General features: G+C 46.0%; 1 protein-coding gene across 7 annotated transcripts in view; it reads right to left on the minus strand.

Moving 5' to 3' along the window:
* The window catches only part of LOC121599619 (A disintegrin and metalloproteinase with thrombospondin motifs 1), a 98,207-nt gene extending 74,022 nt beyond the window's left edge, over positions 1-24,185 (minus strand). For 3 of the 7 annotated variants that reach the window (XR_006005702.1, XM_041927563.1, XM_041927564.1), the window contains exons 1-2: positions 23,088-23,182; positions 20,017-20,621 (exon numbers count right to left, since the gene is read on the minus strand). The gene's annotated coding sequence lies outside the window, so the exon portion shown is untranslated. Of the gene's footprint in view, positions 1-20,016; positions 20,622-23,087; positions 23,183-24,074 lie in introns of those variants that run through there. The other 4 variants (XR_006005703.1, XR_006005704.1, XR_006005706.1 and 1 more) reach the window with 4 other exon arrangements.
* Positions 24,186-26,067: the final 1,882 nt, after the last annotated feature.

Here is a 26,067-nt window from a genome sequence, read left to right on the forward strand (position 1 = left end):
GCGACTTTTCGGCGTTTGTCCTGCGTTCGCGAAACGGCGAACACGTCTCGAGCGCATTTTTCTTGCAGCGTTCTTCCACTGCTTCTATTAAACATTTTGTTCAAGTTCCTCGTTTTCCTTTTCCCCACACCACTTCGGTCACTTCTGGTTGCTTAATTTCATTCATTTTCACGTCTTCTGGGCGTGATCGTGGACTGGGAACTCGTTTTTTTGTCTTCCTTTCGAAGACACTGATTTTGATCATGAACAACCTGTTCCTGATCCCTGGAGAGCTCGCTCTTTCTCCCTTGCTTTCCTTCTTTCTCTCTCTCTCTCTCTCTCTCTCTCTCTCTCTCTCTCTCTCTTTTCATCCCCCGTGGCGAAGGAGGGTGTTTTGTTGCCCGGGAAAGACAAACAGAGCGGGTCAGAAGTTATGATATTTCAAGTGCCAATTGACACACGCGGCAACCTTTTCCCGACTAATGCTCCCCCCCCCCCCCTGGGGGAACCCACGGGCCAATTAAAAAAGGGTGGAAAACGGTCACGGGGATAAAAAAAAACAAAACGAATCTTGCCGGTCCGCCATCCGAACACCTGTTCGAAAGAAATGGAAACATTACGACCCCAAAACCTGGTCCGGCGTGTTCTCCGGGGGCGCAGTAGGGGAATAAAGTAATGCAATTAATGACCCTGGCTGGAATTTATATCACCGGCTCATCTGCATCACCAGTCTGATGTCATATATTTTCATATGAATTACCATTACGAACGAAAAATCGATTAAAAAAACTCATCTTTGCTTCTTTTCCTTTGCTCGCCTGAGCGTACGATTCCTCATCGTACTTCAAAGTTGTATTTTTTATACAAAAAAACGAACACGTCTTCGTCATAGGGCTGGCGGGAGGAACGCGTGCGTTTAAGACCATTCGTTACCACTCAATAACACACCTATTACGCCCGATCGATATCAATCATGCCCCGAAATTAACGTCCCACCGCCAAAAGTGGCCCGAGGATATGCCGCGAAAGCGGGTCATCATCATCTTGATGCTGCCTTGCCGACCTCGACCAGCAGACCGGTTGTGACGGGGCAGAGATGACAGATGCTGCGAACCGTTAATTACCGGCTTTCGGTGCGAATTAAACGATGTTGCGAGGGGGAGGGGGGCGAAGAAAACCACCATCGTCACCACCAATTATGCTCATCATTCAGCATCATGAAGCACCACCACCACAGTGGACAAAAAAGTCACACGAGAAGGTCGTCCCGGGGAAGCAAGACCTTACCCGTAAACGTGTCCGCAGATCGCAGGCATTACATCTTGCCTGAAGTATGACGTGCCTGACATCGTGCCGGCAGGTTAACAGTGATCACAACACCATGTCCCAAAGCAACGCCGTGTGGCTCTGTGCGTGAATGGTTGGGTTGTTTGTTCCGAAGCAGCAAGCAAACGGTAGGCACCAGGCACCACCTCCCAATTATAGGGGACGCCTATGGTTGATTTGCATTTGCGGCAAAGCGGTAGACTCCCGAAACTGGGACATAAATTTGACAACGACATTTAATTAAGGCTGCGCGCGAGCGGGTTTTTGTTTTTCGGGCTTCCCAATTTTTTTTCTCTCTCTCTCTCAAACGAAATCGATTCTCGATTCTCCGAAAATCAGCTCGCACTTCACGCAGAAAACGTGTCATGCGTCCGCTGGCGGCTGGTACACCCAAAGCCTTATCTGCTGGAAGTTAATTAATAGTGAGTGATTTTACGACACACCTTCGACTTGGTTGGTGGGGTAGGCTTCAGTTGTTCGGGGCAAGTATCGTTCACATTTATCGTGATTTATGATGGTAGAAGGTGTGTGGAGGAGTTTGGTGGTCGATCGGTCCTGCTGCTTGCTAGACAAAAACCGTCCCCCAAAAGAGGAATGCTGGTGCTCGCCGTTTATTTCTTCGTTCAGAATTCTGTCGGAAATCGAAACATTCTTTTGCGCCGTGATCGCCCTGGACAGGCAGAAAACTGAACGAAACGAACGGGCTCAAGCTAGTCTTCCAAGTTTCATTGCCCCCATCGGGTTTGAGTTTGAACCGGTGTTGAACTTCAGCTAACGTCGAGCGCCGTGTCCACGACCGGGGTACGATGACTTTCCCTTTCGAAATAACTGTACCGCCGTGCCCGGGCGACGGTGTCGTACCCATTGGAGATCTTACACCAGGTAGATCGGACGACTCCACACCCTTTTCCGTCTTCTAGAGCTACTCTTGGCCTGATGGCGGGCGCCCCTCCGGTCACGTCACGAAAGTGAAGTTGCTCTAGTTTATTGACTCTCTCGCGTGGCTCTAGTTTATTTCTACCCCGTAACAACAATGAGGACAGACACAAACTCACCGCGCGCCACCACATCATCATGGTCACCGCGTTTGTTTCGCGTTGTTTCCTTCCCCTGTTTGCTTGCAGGCACGTACCCGTAGCGGCCCCACACCTTGAAGCGGTCAATTCCAACTCCAGTGAAGCAACAAAAAAAGAACTACAAAACGAGTCAGCTAGCTTGGAAAGGAAGAACCTTGACGTCTGCCGGTCTGACACGTTGGGAATGAGTCGTCCGCACGAACGGATCACGATCGCGGAAGGGAAAACTGTCCTACCATACCGCTGTTACGTCAGGCACAATCATGAGGTGGGTAATTGCTGTAAAATTCCTGCCTTAGCAGCAACGTTTATAGCTCCCCAGAAATGGGAGCTGCAACGACTTTTCACGGAACTCACCAAGAACCCCCTTTTCCGCTGGTGGACCTAACGCGATGACGCGCCGCTGGACGCAAAGCTCACAGACAGACACCAGCAAAGCCTCGTAATCCCGCACGCAGTGTTTGGACTGGTTGCGGTCTAACGACCCGCGAGAAACAAACATTCTCAACGGCAATCGTTTCGATCAAACTTCCATTCTCCTCGGCCCGGGAGGACCCGCTGATAAAGACTAATGTACCTCCTAAGCGGATTAGCGCTCGCTTTATGGCCATTTCGGGTGAAACTGCTACACATCACCGCCGTAGCGAAGAGGATCACAAGTTCTTACAGGGGGGCTAGCTCAACGTAAGAGGTGAGTTATGGTTTATAACTTCTTTAAGCCAGGCGCGCTCTCGTCGCCCGTCCGTGGGGCCGACGACATTCGGACTTTACCTTTTTATTTGCCACTTTTATGGTGCTCGTTTCGGAATAACCATCAGGGCGTGGTGGGAAACGCCCTGGCCGTGGAAAACGCTACACCGTTCAAGGAAAAGAAGGTGTGGTACTGTGTGCTACATCACCGCAAAAGAACTGTCTTAAGTTACGATCGCGTTATCAAACGGCCAAGTATTTGCGAACGATGCTGAGCACCTGCCGCCAGGCCCAAACAGTGCAGCCACTCGGAGAACATAACAAGTGATCTCATAAAACTCCGTTCTCGGCATGGCGTTCGATTTACTACCGGAACTCGATCACATACTTACGGGGGCCGTAAAACTGTTTCAATTTTATTACACCACTGTTTTACATAAGAACCATATCTAAATTCACAATTCGATTCTGAAACGAAGCCCAGGCGGCTCCATATTTACAAAAAGTTTCATCAAAGTAGGCCCGTGCTGGAATGTGCTCTGCTTCCATGGCAGCAGCATGTATCGGCTCGGATGATTTATGAAGCGCATAAAAAAGAAACGTCACTGAGGTGTAAAACGTCGCTGGCGCTAACGTTAAGAACGGCCTGCTTTGCACCAACCTCCAGGCAGTATTTAATGTGATAATAAATTTCAAACACTAAGCACCCGTTTCTGTACCAAAAACCGTCATGGCTTGCGACATGTTGTGATCAAGTTGTCGCGTCCGACACCCCGCAAGTAGCGCTTTAATTTAACGCACCAAACTACCAAGCAAGTCCGCCTCCTGCCCACACCGATGAATTCGTTCGTTATCTATTGAGACACCGGGACAGCGGCTAGACTGGATCCTTCGATTGGTTCCACCATTTCCCTCTCACCGCGTGGTCGGTCTGTCCACACATTTTGTTTGCCAATACTTTTCCCGCATCTCATCTCGGGTGGCCGTGCGTGTGATCGAATGACCTGCATCGAATGCGAACGATCGAACGAAAGTTGGGGCGAAAAATTAGGTTATAGGCAAAATTTATAGACCTGCTCTCCCGGCAGCACAGTAGCCGGCCAAGACGGGCCCGGCGATGGCGACAAACGCGGTGGCGCAATAGAAAGGCGAATCGCGTACATATGTCAACACCGTTTCGATGCAGGTCGCGTTGAGGACCGGCTTCTTTCAATTTTTTTTTTGTGGAGGAATCTTACGCAATAGCGAGTGATCGAGTTGGGTTGATAGTGTGTGTGTGTGTGCATGTTTTGTGCTGGTTGGTGATAGTGCACGGTGAAGGTATTTCGGGTGGTCCAATGTGCTAGACGCACGATATCAGGTCTAAGGGCACTCCCCGAAAGTCTTTTTAACACCTCACACGAAGTATCTGCTCCAACAAAATCTTTACCCTCAATCAACAAGTACATCTAATTTAGTAAATTCAGATACGCGGAACTTCCCATCATCTTCCCATCGGTCCAAGGTACTGTTTCTTCCCTTTTCATGATCTACTTCCAACAAGCCACTTGTTTGATTTCCCTTTTTTTTACTGCAACGCGCACTATCATCATTATCGCACAATTGTACACATTATTAGCGGTGGTAGTGTAGCAGTGTAGCGTCTTCCTAGGCAGACGCTTAGCTGATGCACGCCACCGATAGAGCCATCCGAGCAGCAGCAGCAACGGAAAGCGAGAGTGATTTCACCTTCAAGCGTGCAGCTTGCGCGGTGCTGCATAGGGCGAAAAACCGGCTTCAAACCGTCGTGATGAGGCTGGTTGGCTTGGGTGTTTGGTGAGATGACCAATGTTGCAGCAGGCGACCCACAGGCACAGTGGGTGAGTTAGAACAAAAGCAATGGCAATAAGCGAATTATGCTTAAATATTATTTTTAAATAAGAAATTTACCAAGGATTAAATCAGCCATCGCCATGCTACATATGTTGAGGTTTGAATCAGATATTACATCGTACACTATTCATCATTATCATTTTGTCAATTATTCTATTAAATACGAGTCCACTCCATAACGGAAGTAGCTACTGATATTTCATCAATCCTAGCAGATACTCTGAAATGAGTAAATTATCATAATTTTATCCAAAACTTCAACTGACTTTTGGACTTTTATATCGTGAAAATCCCATTGTGCCGATTGATATTGTATCGGTGTGATTAGTTTCCCTCTTAGTTGGACAGGAGATGAGATCGACACGCAATCAAAATGGGAAGATCATTACAAACTCACGCCTTTGGCAAAGGTTTAATGACTTTCTTTTCCCGCCGACTGTCTTGGTTCGATTGATCGGTCAGCTATAATCTCTAATGTATTTGTTTAAGAGCAGCTAAATCCATAATACTGCACAGCCAGTTTAAGGCCCAACTTTACACGAAGACCACACAAACGCCAGATAAAACTGTGGCTAAAAATAAACCACACTAGGCTCAACATTCGACCGTCCCTCGTAATGCGCTACATGTGTGGATAGAGACCTCTCCAAGCGAACTCGTTTCTGTTATCCGTTTCAAGGCAGATTAGGGAGTTTTTTTTAGGGGGATTAGAATGAATAAATCAAAAATTGCTGCTACCACAATCAAACCGGCCATTCTTCATCACCAGGGCCAACGATTTGCCACCGCCGTTGCGTATCGAGAGCAGATCTATCCGACAATTCTTATTCTCTTATGCTGATCAAGCATCTTCCACTGTAACGTACCAAAAAAGCACAGCGAAGAATCACAACAAATGGATGTTCTCACACATTCGCGCCCAGCAATTTGGCGGGACCCGAAGCACGGTAGACATATTTATGGACGCCGCGCATTCCTAATGACATCATGACAACGGGGCTAATGAGTAGGGAAAACGTGATTTTGTGAAATTGATTTCCGTTTAGTTTCCGCGGGAACCGAGTGAACCGATTAGAGGCTGAGCTGATTTGCACAGTGTGCTGTGTTCTGAATGAATAATTAAACGGACGGGATGTGTTGGAAGCGTTCGTGCGTTCCGCAAAAGCATGGAGAAACACCGAAAAACAAATGCGCCGGGTGAATTGTTTTTAATTGCCACAGTATTCAGCCGCGTCTACTTTGGCGCAGGAACAAAAGAAGAAAAACCTACACCAAATCCTCCAAAATCCTCGAGCTTCTTCCATCGGGCTCTCGCTAAACAATCTGCAAGAAATTAGGTCTTTTCACTTTCCGAAAGCACCGGCACTCGATCACCTGGGCACACTCGGTCACCACCACGCCCCGCGCAGACAGAGCGCGCCCGCGAACCGCCTAGCGACAAAAGGCAAAGTTTCGCCAAATGGTCACGCCACCACGCCACCACCGACCCTCGATCGCTCGCCCGAAATCAATAAGTTGAAAACTTTATTCGATTTTTATTCATATTTATTCTATCGGTTTCTTCTCACATTTAAATATTTGTCCGTGCGACTGGTTTTTCCCTGCCCACCCTGCTAGAGGTGCTAGAGGCTGTGTGGTGATGGTGGCAGAGATCTCCAGAGCTTTTTCTGCCACGAAAAAAAAACTCCACCAAACGACGACCACCTCAACATTAAATGGGCAAACTAAACGAGAGAGCAAAAAAAAACCACTGGTAAGGAACCGAACAAAAACACATCCCGAAACCTGAAAGGTGGTGTCCGATTCCAGAGTTCTTCCTTTTGCCTGAGCAACTGGACGCTTCAGCTCGTGCTAGAGCGCAAGAAAGAGAAGAACAAAACACCGCTCGACACGCTTGCTCGCTTGCGCTTCGAGTTTTATGACACCGTCGACATTCTTCAATTTTGTCGCACGCCTGTGTACGTTCCGAACCAGCTCGGCCACGGGTTATCTTCCCGTGAGGGCCCCGGACACCGCACCAGACACCGTGCCACCGACCAGGCGTGCGCAATCGCATGCTGCGGGAAGTACCTGGGACGCTTCTTCGGGGCTCGCCCTGTCGCTTCGCCGCAGGGAGTAGCAGAGCAGTATCAGCAGTATCACCCGCGGACAACCTGTTTTCGCGCGCAGATTTTGTTTGTGCCAGATCCCCCCCCCCCCACCTCTCCTGCCCTCCAATTCCACTCGAACGAGCCCTCGTTCCTCGCAGTTCGTTTAATCATTTGCTTAAATATTCAAACATATGGTTCTTTTCGGCGGTGGCGGCGATGGTGCGGTGCACGCGGTTCGCTAGAGTAGGCCACACCGACGGTCTGTGCCTTGCGGACGAGAACGGAGCATCTTCAGATAGAGATGATTTGTGAATTTAATTTTATTTGATTTGTTAGATGTTTTGCTTTTTATATCCAAGTTCAACTGGAGGGGACTGTACAGTTGAAACGGTGTGCCACCCTGAAAGTGTACAGCGTTATCTTCATACCGCTGGTTTGACTCCAAAGTGTGGTGCACAGCTAGAAAGGAGCACCGCTTCCAAAGTGCTGCAGTCACGGATAAGGCTATTAAGGTTGGCATAATTTGATCACCGGTTTACCTGCACATCTGATGCGCGTTGTGGGACAAAGAATTGATTCTTTGACATAACTTTGGGTTCTTTATCACCCTGTGAGCGAGAATTTTTGTTAATTTAAGCAGAATGCTGCCACACTAGCAGTTGAAAGCTTAAACATTGGAGACTAAAACAGATGTTTGTAGCATGAACAGCTGAAGATTGAATAGATATGCGTCTTAATTGGTGGAAGTGTGGCCTTTATCCTTTTCGGTACGTAAGAGTGACTCATTAATAATATTTTTATTAACTAAAACAGCTCTAAATAAGAACTACCAGCTGTCGACATCGCAGAGATGATATCAATTATTCTTTTTCCTCTATGTCTAAAGCATTGGTCGCTTAAGCTGTCTCTCAGTGATCCTAGTGAACATGTTGATGATGATATGGGAAAGATTCTTCAAGCAAAGCAGGCGCTATTTCAGGATCATGGTTTTAACATAATCGGAAGTATCTCAGAGGATCATAGATGTCTTAATATGATTTTGGAAACAATGATCTAAGAACAATTGAAAAGAATCTTTCAAAAAAAAACCTTATTTTAATGAAGTCTTTACTTCTGAGCCCTAAAACTATTGAAGAATAGTCGAAAGAGATTTCAACTTTGATAGAAATAGTCCATAACTATTCAAGAACTTGGAAATTCCTTCAACTTTGGGATCGATTTCAAGATAACTGGATGATTTATTCGATGAGTTGAAAACTTTAATATCTTTCAGAGAAGATATCATCTACATCAACCAAAAATGATTGACTAATCCTGATGAAGATCTAATCTGCTGATGACATCCGAAGGTCTTGCGATGCGTTTTCTGCTTACATGGACCTTATGCTTCTTCTTCGATATGGTGACCAACAGGCTCATGTTACAGCCTTAGGCACACAGGCTAGGTTTATTTTAACATATGATATTGACATTGACATCAATAGCGTGAAGATGACCATGATCGCATTGATTAAAGAGGTCTTTTATTGCAAAATAGTACCTATCAAAATGTCATTGACTTAAATCGATAAGAGAACGCAGCATACTCTAACTTTCAAAGAATTATCTAATCCTCACACTCTGTGTTCAACAAATTTTCAAGCGCCATAAATATGCCCCAAAAGTACTGCCTGCTACAAATCAGCCAGCAATCAACCTGAACACTTCCCAGAAATTCCCGTCCTCTCCTCGCATCCACGGTTGCTCCGCAATTCCACCCGCCCACCGGCACACATTGACACCGTAAATATTCGTTTATAAATATTCAATGAATTGCAAATTTCACACACAACTGCCAGCACGACTTTGACGACCCTCCCGCTGAACCCAAAGCCGTAACATTGTGCTGTGCCGGTGAAAACCGCTGGCATCTCTTCTGCCGATGGGGTTCAAGCGAAGTTCCCTTTTAGCCTTTGCTTGCATTTAAAAAAGGCTGTCAGCAAAAGGGTTGAAATAGTGTCTCTTAAGAGCAGCCACATGGCAAACCGTGAGCAACGATAAAAGCCCAACCAACGCTTATTTCACACCTATGGGTCGAGCCTTCGAGGAGATCCGGAATGTTTGGAGTTCCCTTGCCGCCGTCGTGTAAGCTTGTTGCTCGGTTGACAAATGAAGCGCGCCTTTAATCGATCAAGCCCCTTTCCTCACCGCACACACACACAAACCGTTCCAATCGCCCATTCAACAAAACCCACTCGAAAACATCAATTTTCCTAACATTCCTGTGCAGATGAACAGGTCGTGTTACAATAGCGCCCGTGATGATGGGCTCGACACCTCTCCAGTGCGTCGTTCAGAAGCCGAAACGTCTTTTCAGCAACAAAACGACAAAAAAACCCATAACTCCTTGTCCCGCGGCCACCGGTCAATCATCGTGGTCATTTTTCTCACCTCCTGCGGTACTTCATCACATTACAGGCGGATTTTATTAATTTCACCCGTCCACCAGGTACCCGGGAAGCATCTTCTTCGGCTGTATAGCTTCATCGCGCATGTGATGGTTGGCGCCCTGATGCGCATTGGTATGTGGCGTTACTCCTCAAGTGAATTTGTGTGTTTTGTGTGTGTGTATTTAATGTCGTACCAAAAGGGCCTCTAGCGAGGTGGCGTTAAAGCCTTGTAGATACAATGCGTTATTGCGAGACACACCCCGCCCTGGCAAGGTAACAATGAGTGGTGCTGAATCCTCCCCAAGACGATTGCAGCTAGCGACTATAGTGTAGTACATCTGCCACCCTTCCAGCACATCCAAAGCCAACCGTTCGAATTGCAGACCATCCAAAACGCTGGCGCTCTGCATTGATATATGCTGCACACGGGCACGTTCAATAAATCAACCCGTATTGGGGCGTTTAGCCGGCCGCTTCACCATCGCCGCTTAAGCTCTCAATTATCCAAGAACGTGAAGCATGCATACACGGCTCTCGTTTCACGCCACTTCACGTGTGAAGAAATCGCGCATTGGAGTGTCCAAAAAAAGCACACGATGCAGCTCTGTATCGAGTTTTGGTGTACATGGTAGTTGCAGTTAGCACACACACGGCGCAACAATAAAAAACAGACAAGAAGAACCACTGTTTTGTAAACAGAGAATAGAGGAAAAAATAATACATCTCAACACAATCAAGCACACGAAAAAGAAGAAACGAAAAGCCCGAAGCAAACGGTGGGTGGATTATTGCAACTGCTGTTATTTTTTTTTTTTTTTAATAATGGCCAGATTATTGCCCCATATCATGTTGGGGCTGGATTTGGAACCCCTTTAAGCCGCAAACGGACAAGGCACACGCGTCACGAAACGGATTTGCTTCACACCCGGCGCCACACAGACAGCGCAAGAAGTAAACCCACAGCAAGATTGATTCTCCCTACCAGACGCCCGAAAAATACAAAAATACACCGCTTAGGGGGAGGTGTGTTTCGTACGAGCTGCTCGTACGTATTTTGATTATTTCGTCAGGCAGCTCGTTTGCTGCCCGAACCGATTAAATCCACCGGCCGAACGGATCGCAACGGATCAGCAGCCCCCGATCGCGTGCTTGGCGTATCTTAATCCAGCATCTCGGGGCCGTTTGGAGCCATCGGAGGATCAGGAGGATTGAGCTGTTAGAATACGATATTGTTTAAGCTTCCTTCGTTTTTTTTTTTTGGTTCGCTGAGTGTGAGCAAATAAATAATCCACACAAACACCGTTCCGTTTTACAACCCTTTGCCAATGTTTGGTGGCCGATATGGTCGCAAACTGAAACAAAATACGCCTCAACAAAACAAAAGGCCTCTCAAATCACAGCTTCCCATCCCATAACGGGATGCTGTCGGGAGGATCTGTTTGCAAAAAAAGGGGAGAAACATCTTCTCCTTCGTTTAGGGCGCCCCGAGGTGCGATAAATATGTTATCTTACTTTACGATCGTAATCCGCTTTTACTGAAGGTTTCGTTTGTGACTAAGATGTCTTGTCTTTGTTTTGTTGTCTTCCCCCAGAGATTACATTTCTAGCATGAATGTTCGCTTAATTGCTGCCAGTTCTGTATCTCGGCAGCTCTAGGGAAGGCGCAGTGCTGCAGAGATGAATCATTCTTTTCGCGAACAAGAACGCACACGCGCGTGACCCCGGCGAAATCGGTGACGCGTGGCAGCGCGAGGGGTTTTGCACACCATTCGCCAGCTATTAGGTGTAAAGAAAGCATTTTATGGAGCACAACTCATCGGCTTAATTTGTGCTGGTGGGCAGGAACGATTTTGAGAGGAGTAAAGTTTTACAATCAAGCGATAACACTACTCCGGGAACTATCCGGGCGTTCGCGTTTGTATGAAGGTAATCAACGGCGAACCCGTTCGCTTAAGCGCCTTTAGGTTTCGTTTCTGTTCTGCTGCTCTCTCTCTAGCATTTAATTACGACATTTCATGCTTCCTGGGGATTTTCGACCAGGAGGATACAAATCATTTGGACAACTTCATTTACACGGGAGAGGCCGGGGTTTTACGACTTCTTCTATTTGCAATGTGACACATTTATTGTTTTATGGCTATGTTTTCTCCAGTATAACGAGTGGTTCTATGCTTTCTCTGGAAAGTTGTGCTCTGTTAAGATGCATGCTTGTAGAATTAACACATTTCTATTCATCTGCATTGTATAAAAGCATACGAGTTGTTCTAAGTAAGAAGACAAAACTTAACGTAAGCAATGTCTAGTGCAAATTTGTAATATAAATTATAGGATGTCCAATATCGCCCAAGGCTATTTCTAAATGCTTTCTACTAGACTCAACAGCGGGCCATTAAAATTTTCTTCAAATATTAGGACTTGATGACCATTTTTGCAATCATAGCATCAATTTATTATTTATTCATATCACAATGATTTGAAGCAAAGAAGCAGGTTTTCAAAAATTTTGGAAGATAAGTGTGATCTAGGAGAGTGAGAAACTGAAACTGAATAACAAGTGTTTATAAGGTATTGTATTAAATGTATTCAACACCTCCACAGTCTGTAAGTTACAGTTGAAGAATTCATTTCTTGGATATAAACATCGCACAAACTAAGTAATGCAAAGCGATGTTGACAATGTTAAATCGGGTTGAAACCCCCTGTAACTACATGCATTAACTCCCTGTAACAAAACGTTACCCCGGCTGTTACTGAGCCGCAATAAAAGCTGTTTAATTCGATCCATTGTTTGTTCCATTAATTCGATCGTATGGTCTTGTTTTTCGTTGCCAAAAACTAATAAAAAACGCTTTGAATTTGCAATTTGCAAAAAAAAAAGTAACAACAAAACCAAATGACAATATGTTGCAAACCAGCGCCAGCGGCATGAAGCACAGTTTGTAAAGCCACGCGTTATGCACACACACACCCACACATGTGCATGTCGAACGAGGTGCACCACCCCGCCAGACGAAACACAAAACTGGAGCAAAGAAATTTAGTACAGTCAAACCTACCACAAACATAAACCAAACCACCCCCAAAACGGGCCACCCTTGTCCCACCAGCGATTCCCATTATTAACCCATTCAGAAATTTAAAACCTTCCCAAAACGGTCGGCAGGGTAGGAGGAGGAGGGGACGGTGTGCATTTGTTTGTTGGTGGGTCGCTTTTCCCATAGGCCACCGAAACGTAGCTGGCCGCGGCTTCACGCTTCAGCCCAAACACGGTGCGCCAAAAGCGGTGCGCTGCCTCGGTATGCCGCAATAAACACGCTGACGAAAGCAGAATTTGTAGCGTTGCATCTCACTCCGGGCGAAACCGTGGCTCTGTGGCTGTGTGTGTGTTTTTTTTTAAAGCGAGGTGCGCGAGTTTTCGGTGGAGTTCTTTAAACCGGCCGACGTGAAAACGCAATGCGCCAATTGTCTTCATGTAAATCTGCGCACGGTCGGTTTTGGCCATGGGTTCGTGATCGCGCTGGCAGTAGTGGTCGTGGTGGTGGTGCTACATTATTGTTGCTTGTTTTTCCAACAGAGCGCTAAGGTTCTTGCGCGACCATGTGTACCAACAAACGGCACTGGCCAACCAGCCAGCCCGAGCGTCACGATTAAACGGCGTCGTTTCACAGCGTGCCTTGGCACCCACACTCGCCCGTCGCCGCCTTTGAACAGTTGCCTAAATAATAATTGTAATCTTTTATTTGCAATTCTGGGCTTTGGTGGTGTTTGGTTGGTTTGAGGTTCGGCTCTTTTTTTTCTCGCTTTCTAGGCAGCTTGTGCAGCATTGAAACACATATCTCAAGCTAAACGATTTGTCAAACCCACAACAGAGCAGATGTGGTTGCGGTGGTTAAAGAGCTTTTCTGTGTTACTCTCTTGCAATGGGGATGTTGCAGCAACCTGCAAGCATCATTATAACCCCAAACCACATCGATGTTCGTTTTAATGCGTTTTTTTGTGTGCTGTTACTTGCTTGCTTTGATGTTTAATGTTTGCAATTTCGGTAACTAAATGAGCTTTCTGATGTTCGCAGTAGTAGTACTCCAAATTGGCAAACAAACGTCCTTGTGTTGTTAGCCAACAAATCAATGTTTCCTAGCAGTTTCCGTTTTCGACAGACACGCGTACACGCGTTGCTGTGTAACACCGTGTAACACCTCCTGAAGTTGATCGTTTAATCATTTGCAAATTGCATTAAAAACGCATAAACCATCCGGCGCGCGGGCAAACGATTATGTCTCAATAACGTGTCATACACACGGCTTCACCTATAGACGCTTATCGGCTTAGAGGATGCCACCTTTGCTGCCAAATGTCAAACGACTGCTGGGCCGTTTCACAGCTCGGTGAACATAATGCATTGGTCTGCAACAAAAAAAAACGGCAATCCTCTCGGACATTCGTCTCGACTAAAAAATAAACATTTGCCCAGTACCGGGGCACTTGACCTTATGATGCTGGCTAGCTGGTAGGCAGGCAGGTTTGCGCTAAACTTCAAAGAAACGTGTGTATTTACGAGCACGCCGGCAATGGCGCAGGATGAGCTTGCATTGCATGCGCGCTAAACCAAACAGAGGGCACACGGCGTGTAATGAGAGTCGCTTCCTTTTCGGTAGGAACTGCCAAATCCTGTTCAAAACTGAACTCCCCTCGTTTCGGAGATGGTTCTCACGCGTAGCGTACATCGTGTCGTATCGGCCCAGGGCAGAACCTGTTCAAGTGTCCATAAATAGGATTCCCTCGCCTGGGCACTTCATTATGGTTTTGCAAACACAGCCAAACGTTCTCGCTGCGGGTGACGCACAATGATGGTTTCAGGAAGTAATCGACCCATACCTTGTTCTGCTAGAACTCTGAATTGAGGTGTATTTTTAGACAAACTCAAATAACGATAAGCGACGAACCCCCGGCGGCCGCAAAAGCACACCAAGTCGGTTTGCTTAAATTTGCATGTGCGAAAATGCTGAATGTGAGCCGTGATTTTGTGTGAAAGGTTACAAAAGTTCACCCCCCGAACACAAACTCCAGCGTATTTTTGTGTCTCTGTGTGTGTGGCTGTATGTGTACAGCTCTTAATGGTATTACATACAAAAAAATAATTCTCCCCTCCCGTCGGCCGAACAAGCAGGATCACAATTTATTTGCACGAAACTCTCAAGCCCAACCTACGTCCAAACGGTTCAGGGCACGGCCAAATGCCACCAAAAACCGTGCCATGACGGGCGAACCGAGAAAAGAGAGACAGAGCGATAGACTCCCATATACCACACCTTGAAGCTTGAAATCTCGTTAACTTCAACTTCCCTCGGTGCGACTTCGGGGCATGATGGGGTGTGGGAAGCAATGCTTGGAGTTCCTTGTTGGCAGTTTTTCTCTCTCTCTCTCTCTGTCTGTTTCTTGCTTGCTTTGGCTGACTGCCCAGAGAATGATCGTCAACTTTACAGGCTATGCAAATATGGAGTGGTGGTTCTGGAAGCGGTTAGCTCGAAATGTTTACTTTTTCCATCAACCAAATCAATGCGCTATGTTTCTACAACCAGCAGGAGGCCGGTTGGGCTGGCTTTATAAAAGGTAAAATTTCAATTTTTCCCGCTTAAACGGTGTTTCCCTCTTATGCCATCCCACTTGTTTGTTAATTGTTTAAACACAAAGATCTCAAAACGATATTCAGCCTTTTGCCCACTTAATCAGCAAAAATCAGCGACGCACTAGCAAATAATACGCCGCCGTCTTAACAAACTCTAATTGTTGAGCCGCTCGGTGTTGGTGTTTGGGTTTTGTGAAGTTTTCCTTTGTTTGCGCACTCCTCCTCCTTCTCGCCCATCTAGCCAATCAATTGCCAGCTGGATGGGTTTTGATTGAGCAAAGCATTTACACACCACCGCCGGACGGGTCGGAGCTTGCATGCTTCACTGCACAATACTATCACGAACCCTGGGTACAGTTGCACAAATTGCAGCTACAGTGCAGGGCAGCTTAAAGCGCTACGAATGCACGCAAAAGCTTGCCGAGGCTCGTTGGTGGTAGTAAACAGACAGCATTACCCGGCCACTATTTGATTTGCACTGGGAAGCGCTGGCAGTCACGCTAGGGAACGTTGGGATGGGTTGGCTAACCGTTTGAAATAGGGGGGGAATACTGCTAAAGCCTACTGAAGCAGCCCAGGGAAATGGGTGCAACACGAGTAATAATTGCAAAAGAATGCAATGCTTTTTTTACTTCAACAAAATCGTGAAGTTATTAAAACTGAAGCACTACTCGCAATCGTTCTCGGTTCGTTGTGACCAGGGAAATTGTTTGGGCGAGCAAAACGAATCTATTAGCTACTAAGAAACTACTATTTGATATGATAACTTCAAGTACTTTTTAAGCTGATGGTAGAGAGTATCTTTTAACTGTAATCTTACTGAGTTGTTGATTAGCGTGAATCAAATACATTAATTCAGCTTGCTGATCGACGAATCGATTTGAATTTTGAATTTTCGGGTGATTTGATTCGATTTGCTATAAATCGAAGATCGAGTCTTGTATTCTTCTTGATCTTCTTAATGTTAGATATTCTTAATGGTCGCTTTCAATTGAGGCTTTCAATCAAACAAAAAGAGCCTTTAGCGTTGTTTTAAGCAGTTATTAAATGCTACACTCTTTATATGGTTCTTTAGCTCCAAAACTCAACTTTAGGAATCAACTCAAAAGGACTCAAGCACTTTAGGTTTCAACTTAAAATTCCTAGTAATTATTCGATCCACCATTGCAAACCCAACCAAAATTCAAAGTAGATAACACCCTAAAACGCTCCCAGGCCATCCAATAGACGCCGTGCCCATGCCAACCTACACACAGCCGAACGATCACGAAAACGATCACCGTTTTCGCGAATCGCGGGTGATTTTTCAATTTCATTCACGCTCGACCAGATCGGAACGGTGCCGTCCTTCGTGTCTCCACGCCGCACGCACCGCAGCAGCAAACACGCCAACAAAGGCCGCACTGGCCAGAAAAACCACCTCCGCGAACGAGAAGAGGTCCGGGGAGTCCGTGGCGGCGTCTGCTGCTCGTCAGCTGGGCCAAAGGTAGAAAGTGTAATTGGTTGGAGCGTAGCAGGGGGGAACTGCAAAACGGTCCTAACGGCACGCCGACTGAGTTTGCCCACTCACTCTCCCCGACTTTTTCAATCACTCTGGTTTGTGAGTGTATGTTGCTGCCCTCAAACCATCGATCTTTCCTATCCCATCACGAAGATGAGCTCGGGGAAGTTTTCCTCCATTGGGCTAATTGGAAATGAATTACAACGTGCGCCCCATCGCTCACTCCGCTGCATCTCACTCCGCTGTTTGATGCTCCTCCTGATGCCGAAGGCCAGCCAGTACCGCGGCGTTGCAGGAAATCCATGAAATCGAAAAAGAAATACTCCAATCCGTTCGCGCCCGTCGTTCGCCGAAGGTTGCGGAATTGCCCGCAATGGATCGTGATCGAACCGCCGTGTGACGTCACGATCGAGGGGTCCGTTACACGTATATACACAAACACTGCTCGACGTAGAAACACACACACACACACGTTCGATCTTTACTTTCGTTTTCACTTCACGATGGTTGAATTCAATTCCCTCCTCCACCGGGCGGGGTTTGTTGGTTTATTTTCCTTTCGCGAGCAAAAGTGAAACATGTTACCTTTGTGCACGCACTGTTGTATTGGTTGGAAGAGGTTTGTGAGTGTTTGTAAGTGATCGGATGCTGTTACCGCATGTTACGGTTCGATCACACTTACACACATCCGAGCCTTACAGTTCAACAGTTCAACGCACACATAGACGCAAATGACAAATCCTGCACCCAAGGCGAGCTGTTAGCGCCGCACAAACCCGCGTAGTGGCCAAAACCCTTTGCCCGTCTGACATTTCCGAAACGAAACGCATTGGGTGGGATTGGTGACGCGAAAGGTTGGCCCAGGTTCGGAACCTGGGACCGGTCGTCTCGCGGCGGCGTTGGGAAAGAAAGGCATTCGAGTCGCACGAGTGGTGGTTTGGTAAAGAAATGCTTGGAACACATACACACTCTTCACTTTCACGGTCGTGTTCCGGCTACTCGACTCGCGTTGACAGCTGTCAGTTGGGCTAAACACACTAAACAGCAGCTGTCAGAATCTCTTCCTAGTACACAAGCACACAGGGGAGAGAGAAAAAAAAATAAACAAGAGAGACAAGAACACGATCGCTTTCGACTAAAACGCTGACCAAAAGCGCGAAATGATAAACCATTCCGGTTCTTTGGCGAGTTTCGCACCGTTCCGTTTGCATAATATTAGCGCAACAGCATTCGAAATGAAAATAAAGCACATCTCTTTTTTTCCTTTTTTTTTCTTGGGGGGAGCAGAGTTGACACTTGCCGCTCTTTCCCCGTTTCCGAGTGATTTTCGAGTGTCCACTGATAACCGGTCTGCGAACTGCCCAATCTCGCGAAAAAGTGTCCCGGGCGAGCGAGTCGCAGTTCGCGGGCCGGACGGATAGGCAGGGCGAAGAAAAACCGCAACGCTGATCCCACGGTTATCGGATGAAGGAAATTTACCGCCAGCCCTGGTACCGGAGCAGTGGCTGCGCGGTTTCAAGTTTTATAACCGGCCGGTAAGGCAGGCTAAAAATGGCTACAACACTTGTGTTGGATGCTGCCTTTGGCTGGTCTCGCTCTCTCTCTCTGTTTAGGTCTTTCTGGATCGTTTGTAGCCTGCAATACTGCGCGTGGGTTTGGTTTCGGGTTCCTCTTGAAGTTCTTCAAGTCTTCCACTAAAGATTCTAGTGAAAGTGCTTTATTTGGCCATACGCTAGAAAAAGTGTTTTCGCTCTAGACATTGGCCTCCCTTGCAGATAACGATCACATGATCTTCCCCTGTAAATTGAGCCCTAAATCATTCGTCTTTTTTCTGAACCCTTGTTACATCCAACACAATCCACCATCGATTCCCGTTGCTCTACACTTTCAATTTTAGCTTGTAGCAATACACTCTAAGGTCTCGATTTATTTCGTTATAGAAAGGCATCCCTCATCCCGTGCTCCCATAATGATAATACCACGATTAACGTTGTACCGTGGACACGTTGGCTCTATTGAGCGGGCAGCAGCAGCTGTTGTGCTCCAGCACACTCACTTTTTTCTAGCGATCGAGATCAAATGATTTATAGCTTAGTTAACTTGGGCGCGTTTTAGTCCTACAAGGGAGAAGGAACTGGTGAGAGTCTTTGAAAGGTGGCGGGGAGCGTACCATTAATGGGTGTTAATCCGGAAAGAAAGATGGATTGCAGTGAAGGTTAGGATTGTTCGGCTAACGGTTTTAAAGACATAACGATTATCAGCTTTAGAGATTGATCTAGCGGGAACATTCCAGTTCCAGGAGGCTTGGAACGTTCTTAAAACATTCAGAAGAACCTTAAAATATTGTATTTAAACGTTCAAAAACCCATTTTATTGTTGGACACATGTATCGTGTGCATTCGCTCAGGCACAAAACTGCATTCCCTCTTAACCACCAACCGCAAATGATGCCTTAAAACCCTGTTTTTTTCATTCATTTGATTTTGAGAGTTTTCGAACCTTTCTCCGCTGCATCTTTCACGTACGGCTTTAGGTAACCGCGTGGCCCGGACAGTCGGTTACTCAACCGCCTCTCCGGCTCAGTGACGGAGGCGACCTCCGTTTATGTTCGCTTAAATTCAAGTTTACGAACTTTCACCTTGTTACTTAAGCGCCCGGTAATCCAGTACGTGGCGTCTTGATCCCCCCTCAAGGGTTTCATAACATTTCTCAACATAATTAAATCATAAACCCAAATCTCGCACCCAAAACTGCGAGGCAATTCAGCGATGAAAAAAATGTGAAATCAAACGCATTTGTGTCAAAGGAAACGCCACCAAACGGTGTGTTGTTCAGTGTCGCTGAGCAGGTGTGATTGTTTTGTATAGCCTCTCTATACAACACTTGGGGTGTAATTTTTGATGGGGATACTAATAATGCACCCGGAGAGTGGTGGTGGGTTGTAATAAAAAAAAAAACAACCGAATGATTCACCCTGCAGCATGCATATCTTCACACCACTTACGCGCCCGTGAACCATGAGAGACTCGGAACTTACGGTACGAGAAAAAAAAGGAACAATCATCATGGGCGCATATTGAATACAACTTTCACTCTCATCCGAACGCAGCATTGGACGCTCTTGGAGGTCGAACCGTTCAACATAAAAAAATGACCCAAGACCGCAAGATTTCTTCTGCTGAAAGGCTTCTTGCTCGTGGGATGGACCAGATTTTTGCCCCGTCATCAAAACGGCCCCGGCTCGATTCTTTCAACGATACTTATCTAAGATCGCGCTTCGCAACTCAATAGCCTCCCAAACATATTTGTAATGCCTACAAAATCTTCTCCAAACGCCTCTCAAAACGGTCATTGACATCGGCGAAGGGAGGAAAAGCAACGTTTACCTACAATAAATAAGACAATGTGCACAGTCGCACTAACTTACGGTTTATCTCCTGTTAATTGCTCAATAAACTACACATCGGCCAATGCTGCCAATGCCGTGAGTGGGCTCGAAACTCGAACACCAACCCGCCCTGAAAGCCGGGCGTCCGCGTCCGTTCGTTTTCTGGTTCACCGCCAAATGCTCGCCACGACGTATCGGCAGGACACACAAACTCTTTCTCCCGAGGCACAACGCGCTCTGCCTGACGCCCGCCTGGAGGCTGCCAAAAAAAAACAGCCGCCCCGAAAAGGGTCACACTATCACCGGGACACACGCACGACGATCACAGGCGCACACATTGGGGACACAACGGGACGAATTTTAAGGAAAATCACACACAAAATCACTGCGCGGTGGCGGCGACTCCGCAACAGACACGCGAAAATGCGCGCACACACACACACACTCCCGCGGCACGTCGGCAACGTCCAAACGGACTTGTTTTATCAGAATCACTTTTCTTGGCCGGGTTTTTTTTTTGTTTGGTCACACCGGAGCGGCCAGCGGCAACACAAGCCTGGGCAGCTCCAAATTGCTGCAGAAAACACTGTTTGCGACACTCGTTTGCGACGATGCCTTTTGATGCGCTGTCGTTTCACACTTCACTTTTTTTTGCCGAAGAGGGTTTTCGATTGGAGACGATCGATGCAAGAAATTCAAGCACACACACACACAACAGGGTACGCGGGCGAGGGAAGAGAAAGAGAGTGAGATCATTAAAGAAAAGCTGAACGAATGTGTCGATTGAGGTGGCATCGGAGATTGCTGGAAAGGATGGGAAAAGATGGCAGCAAAAACAAAAAAAAACAGCAACAACAACACAAAAGTCGAGCATAAACCGGAGCGGGTTCGTGTCTTGCCTGCGAATTGAACTCTTTTTATAGCGCGCGCGCGAGCGAAAAGTGGCGATCGGTTTCGGTTTAAAGATTGAACGATTATTTCGGAAGATGTGTGCGTTCGGGCTAGCGGGCTTTGTGTTCTTGACGTGGAGTGGGGCAACGCCACTTATCGGTGTGATTTCCACTCGAATAAAGAAGGTTTATGTTACTTGAAGTGTTCAAGAACCACTATCATGGTAACAATTCTTAAGGCGCTGTTGGAGCAGCTTCTTGAAAGGCACTCGTTTTTGTTTATCGCTATTCGGCTATTCGGCTTTAAATGGAGCTTTCCACAGGCGGCAGATAAATCTGTGAGCCTGTTATTACATTATGTAAATTTTCAATTGCGAAAAGGAAAATTTGTGTGATTTGTTTCTCCCCCAGATATTATAATGGGCTTTATGACGCACTTTGTTTATTTATTTTTCACAACTCCCGCAATGCCCAGCACAGCAGCTCGTTGACACGATGGTTTTCGTTTCCACCTTCACAGGGCAGCTACAAGAGAGCCAAGAAGAAAACGAGAAAACCAAACACATTTTCTTCCAACTGCACCAAAGTGCAATCAAAGATCCACCAACACGAGGGCGCCAAGCTTTTCCTTGTGTTGAATAATTTTAATTTTCATATTTTTTTTGCCCCACAGTGATGGACGGATGAGTCTCCTCCAATACTTGGCTTACTTGCACTTTTATTAACTCTTTTCCTTGCGTTTGCTTCCTTTCCTCGTATAGTAGGCCTCGTGTGTTTTTTTATCCTCTCACAAACATTTCGCTTCTACGCGAGCTGCACCATGCGCTTCAACTCTCCACGAGCTTCTCTTTTACCACTAGCCTATTATTTGCCCACAGATAAGCACGCCACAACAGTACGTTCAGCTAGTTTTTTTCCCTCCTTTTCGATTCACTTTTCATCTTCACAGCGCATCTTCAGCAGCGTTCATCATCATGCACGGTTACTTTGCGCTGGCCAAACGAAAGTAAACTTGACTGTTTTATTCCACCGGACCGCCGCGGAGGGTCTGCAGCGCGCGCGCGTGGGTGAAATTTTGCCAGCGGTTTTAACCGTCTTGCTTGCTTCATTTCGTTTGAGCCCGCGCGTCGAGTGCGATTAGCTGGTTGGCTGGTTTGGTAATAGCGTTTGTTTTTACTTTCATTTGCAAACATTCAGTTTCGGTGAGGTTGCGATGCGACGCGGGTGAGTTTGCTTTAACGAGTGCTGTTGTTTTAATGTTGAGATGTTTTGCTTTTTTTACCACCGAATTTGTTAACTGTTTTTCGACTTGAAGCGATTCAATAAGTAGAGCAAATAAAGACTCTAGACATGGTACCACAATGTGCAATCGATGCTGTCTACCAGCGATAGTAATGATGTAGGTACCAGCGACAGTACTTTAGCATCAAATTATTTGACTTCAAACTGATTTCTTCAAAATGAGATTTCTTTTTTAATATTTATCTAAATTAATTATTCGTCTTATATTGAACCCTTAGCCAGATGACGACCAAAACTCGTCTTCGCTCGCAACAAACAGCAGGAAAAAACAATACAAAAATCAACCTACAGCAAACGATCCTCCAACCCAAGAGCTGCACACTATGCACAATTTCCAAGGAAAAGAAACGCTAGCGTGTGCCGCGCCCGCCAAGCTTCGGCTGGTCGCTTGCCAGCAAAACGGAAAACCGTACGTTGAAAAACCGAAAAACAACCTTCAGAGACGGAAAAAGTACGGGCAAAAATTACACTCTCGAGCCACTAACGTACCACCCGTCGTCGTTTGTTTCGAGTGGCTGTAGCACGGGTGTGTGTGTTTTTGTATGCCTCAAACAGACGCGCTTGGTTTGTCGGGTAGCAAGCGAGCCGAGTTGTGAAGTTTTGCACTAGCCAGCACATTCGCAGCGGAGTGTTGTTTGGCTTCGATATGGCCATGGCAAAAAGATGGCAAAAAGAACGATGAAATTGAACCCGGCCTAACAAATTGATTTATTTGCAGTGCTGCAAATTATTCAACTTTTTAAATATGTTCATATCGACGAAAAACAATAAACTCAGCATCATCACATTTTTATTTAAATCACTGGTAGTTGAATAAAAAAAATTAAGTGATGTAAAACATTTTCCCCTAAAGTTCACTTCTTAAAACTGATCGAATATTTTTCCCACAGTAAATTTAAAAACTCTGCCAACACTCACGAGTCTCTACACGCAAGAACGAAACAGCTCACTGAACAGTGGAGTCTCTGCAGAACGAAACAGTTCGCGCGAGCCAAACGACACGACGGCTAAACAAAAACTGATCTGCGAAGATCTTGCGGCCAGCACAGCGAACACGGGGGCACGCTCCGAGAACGTTACATCTGACCGAGCAAGTGTACGATCGTAGCAAGCGAGACAGAGTGAGAGCGAATGAGAAGAAGCGAGAGAGAGAGGGAGCCTTTCATCCGAAACGAACCACTAAGACGCGAACGGGTGAGCGAGACCAACACGTCCGAAAGGAAAGAGAAGGGATGAGAAGATCGAGAGCAGGATCTTCGTTTCGAGAGAATGATGCTGTAGTAGAGGTGGTTGAGTTCTCTTGTCAGCACTCACAGGCGCTCTCAATGTACTAAACCACTAGCAAGATATGGCTGAGCAGCACTAACACCATTCTTGGTCATGTTGCTCTTGTGAGGAGTGAAAAAAGGTGCGGGGAGATCAAAACATACGCTACTACAACGTCTACAACATTCCTCTCACTCAAAGTCACTCAGACAACATTCAAGGCACTCAGTTTACTAACAAAAAGAAGCACTTGTAACATTGCTAATAGTAACTTTTTTCCTGTTTACGAGCGTTCACACATACATCGCGATTGCGAGCTATTAGCTTTTGCGTACGCACACTTTCACGCATTTTGTATGTGTTTTTATTGAAAACGATCATTTCTTCGGCTCGCCCACACTCAGGCAATTTTTCTTGATTGATTTCACTCCATTAAAAGAACTACATTTTACAACTTCACAAAGCACTGCTTTACAAATCCGCGAATACCATCAATTTTCAACTCGTTCGTTCAAAGGAATGGCACTGCTTTTAATACACCAGTTTTGATCGGAGCGTGTTGAAAACCAAAAAAAAAAAAAAACGCACACCTTGCACACCTTGCACATATCTAAGATCGAACGAAGCAGCAAAAAATACCCTTTTTCTCTTACACGCACGGTTACGACGACAAAGCGGCAACGACGAATGGCGAGAGGCCGGTTGCGCCTGGAGCGTGTCTACTCGGAGACTAACAGGCCTGGTACGATCGGGCTTTTGCACAACGGCTTACCCACGGTTGGATCGCGATCGTCCGATTGCCACCTCTCTGCGCGGAGAGAAAGAGGAAAAAATTCAAGCCACCAAAACCACCTCCACCGTACCCGCCTGACCGACCCCGCCACAGCGAAACAAGACTGCAACGAAAGGAAAAGGCTGGCCGCTTACTAGTTTGGAGCCGTAAAAAAACGCATGCAAGAGGGTAAGGCAAATCTAGAGAGTGCGAGAGAGCCAACCCAGGCTGAGAAAGAGCGTAAATGATAGCCAAAAACGCATCGCACACACGGTGTGGTGTGGCCACGCATGTGTAAAGCGAATCAAAGGGGGTTGGTGATCGCGAACACCGTCGGCGATCATAGCGCAAAAGACACACCACCAACTGCCATCGCGAGAAAGAAGGAGAGTGAGAGTGAGTGATTAAGCCGAGAGAAAGATAGGCCTGAATTGCGTGGAGCCGCACGTCTATACAAGTGTGTGAGCTTACCCCTTTTGTCTGGCCCCCGCTCAGCCATAGTGTGGCCATACGATCACGGCCCGATTGTGGCGGTGTTGGTGCACACCAACGCACCTCGTGCCCCGGGGTGGGCGCATTTGGTGCGGTATTACGACAGCGATGTCCGTGCAGTTTTTTCTTTGTTTTTATTGTTTTTATTTTTGTGACTCTTTTCTTTTCACTAGCAAGCGTTGGCTCCCGTTTTTGTTTTATTTTTTTCTGTTTTTATACCTTTGTTTTGGTCGGTTTTGGTTTTGCGATTAGTGTGCTACCGATCGGGCAGGTTTATATCTTCCTAGAGGAAAACAGAAACGATTTATTTAACTGTTTAATACAGCTAAACTGTTTGGCAAAACTAAATTCATTTACATTAATCTATGTTACAAATTAAAAAATAGACATGAAAAATGCACAGAGAAAACTATAAAGAGAATATTATACAAGGCACTCTAAGCATACTGTTAAATAAAGAAAATAAAATAAAATGGTGAAATCCTTGAATGAAATAAATAAATAAAGTTATCAAAACAATATAGAACGAACATAAATTGATTTAAAACAGGTAATGGAAAATATTCAATAAAATAACTAAGAACAGATTTAAAATTCATAAAATGCAATTATTTTAAAGATACTTTATGCTAAACAAAATAACAAATGTATTAAAATACAAAAAAATATGAACAAAGGGAAATAAAAACATTTAAATCAAATGTGCAGCGAAATAAAACAAAGAAAGGAGATGAGTTTACCAACACACAAAAAGAAAATTATAAAGAAAAAGTAAATTTATTAACAGAATGAATCCATATCAAAGTATGGAAATTTGATTTTTTAACAGACTTGATACTTGTAAGAAGAAAACCTTCTTTTTAACATTTTAATTTCACAAAAACTTCCATTCAAGTACCCAATTCTTCGCATTCTTCCCCAGAGTGAGCTATAACCTGCACCTGTGCACCTTGCTAAAGTGAAAAAAAAAAACAATCCCAACAATTCGCATACGCTAGAGAAAGTAAAAGCAGCGCCGCGTGCGCCTAAGAAAACGTAACGAAACGGAATAGCATAACGGATAGCCTAGTAGCACATTTCAGTGCGCACGGCGCTCCCGTTCGCGTAGTCCCCCCTCTGTCTTGCGTACCGCCCATTTGGCACCCCATTGCCAACCCTCTTATGCATCGCGCTGAAACTGCAAGTTGGTCTAGCTGCACCTCGCCCTGCACTGCGCACAGGACAAGTTGCTCGCTCCAAACGCAATGCTGAGAGCGAAAGGGTTTACTGTTGCTTTTCTGAATGCTCTACAGTTCACCGAAACTTGGAAAGGGCTAGATGAGTTGGAAATTCACCACACAGGGAGAGAGCACCGAGAGTGCCATGGAG

The sequence above is a fragment of the Anopheles merus genome, chromosome 3L, assembly GCF_017562075.2.
Source record: "Anopheles merus strain MAF chromosome 3L, AmerM5.1, whole genome shotgun sequence".
In the NCBI taxonomy this organism is placed as follows: domain Eukaryota; kingdom Metazoa; phylum Arthropoda; class Insecta; order Diptera; family Culicidae; genus Anopheles; species Anopheles merus.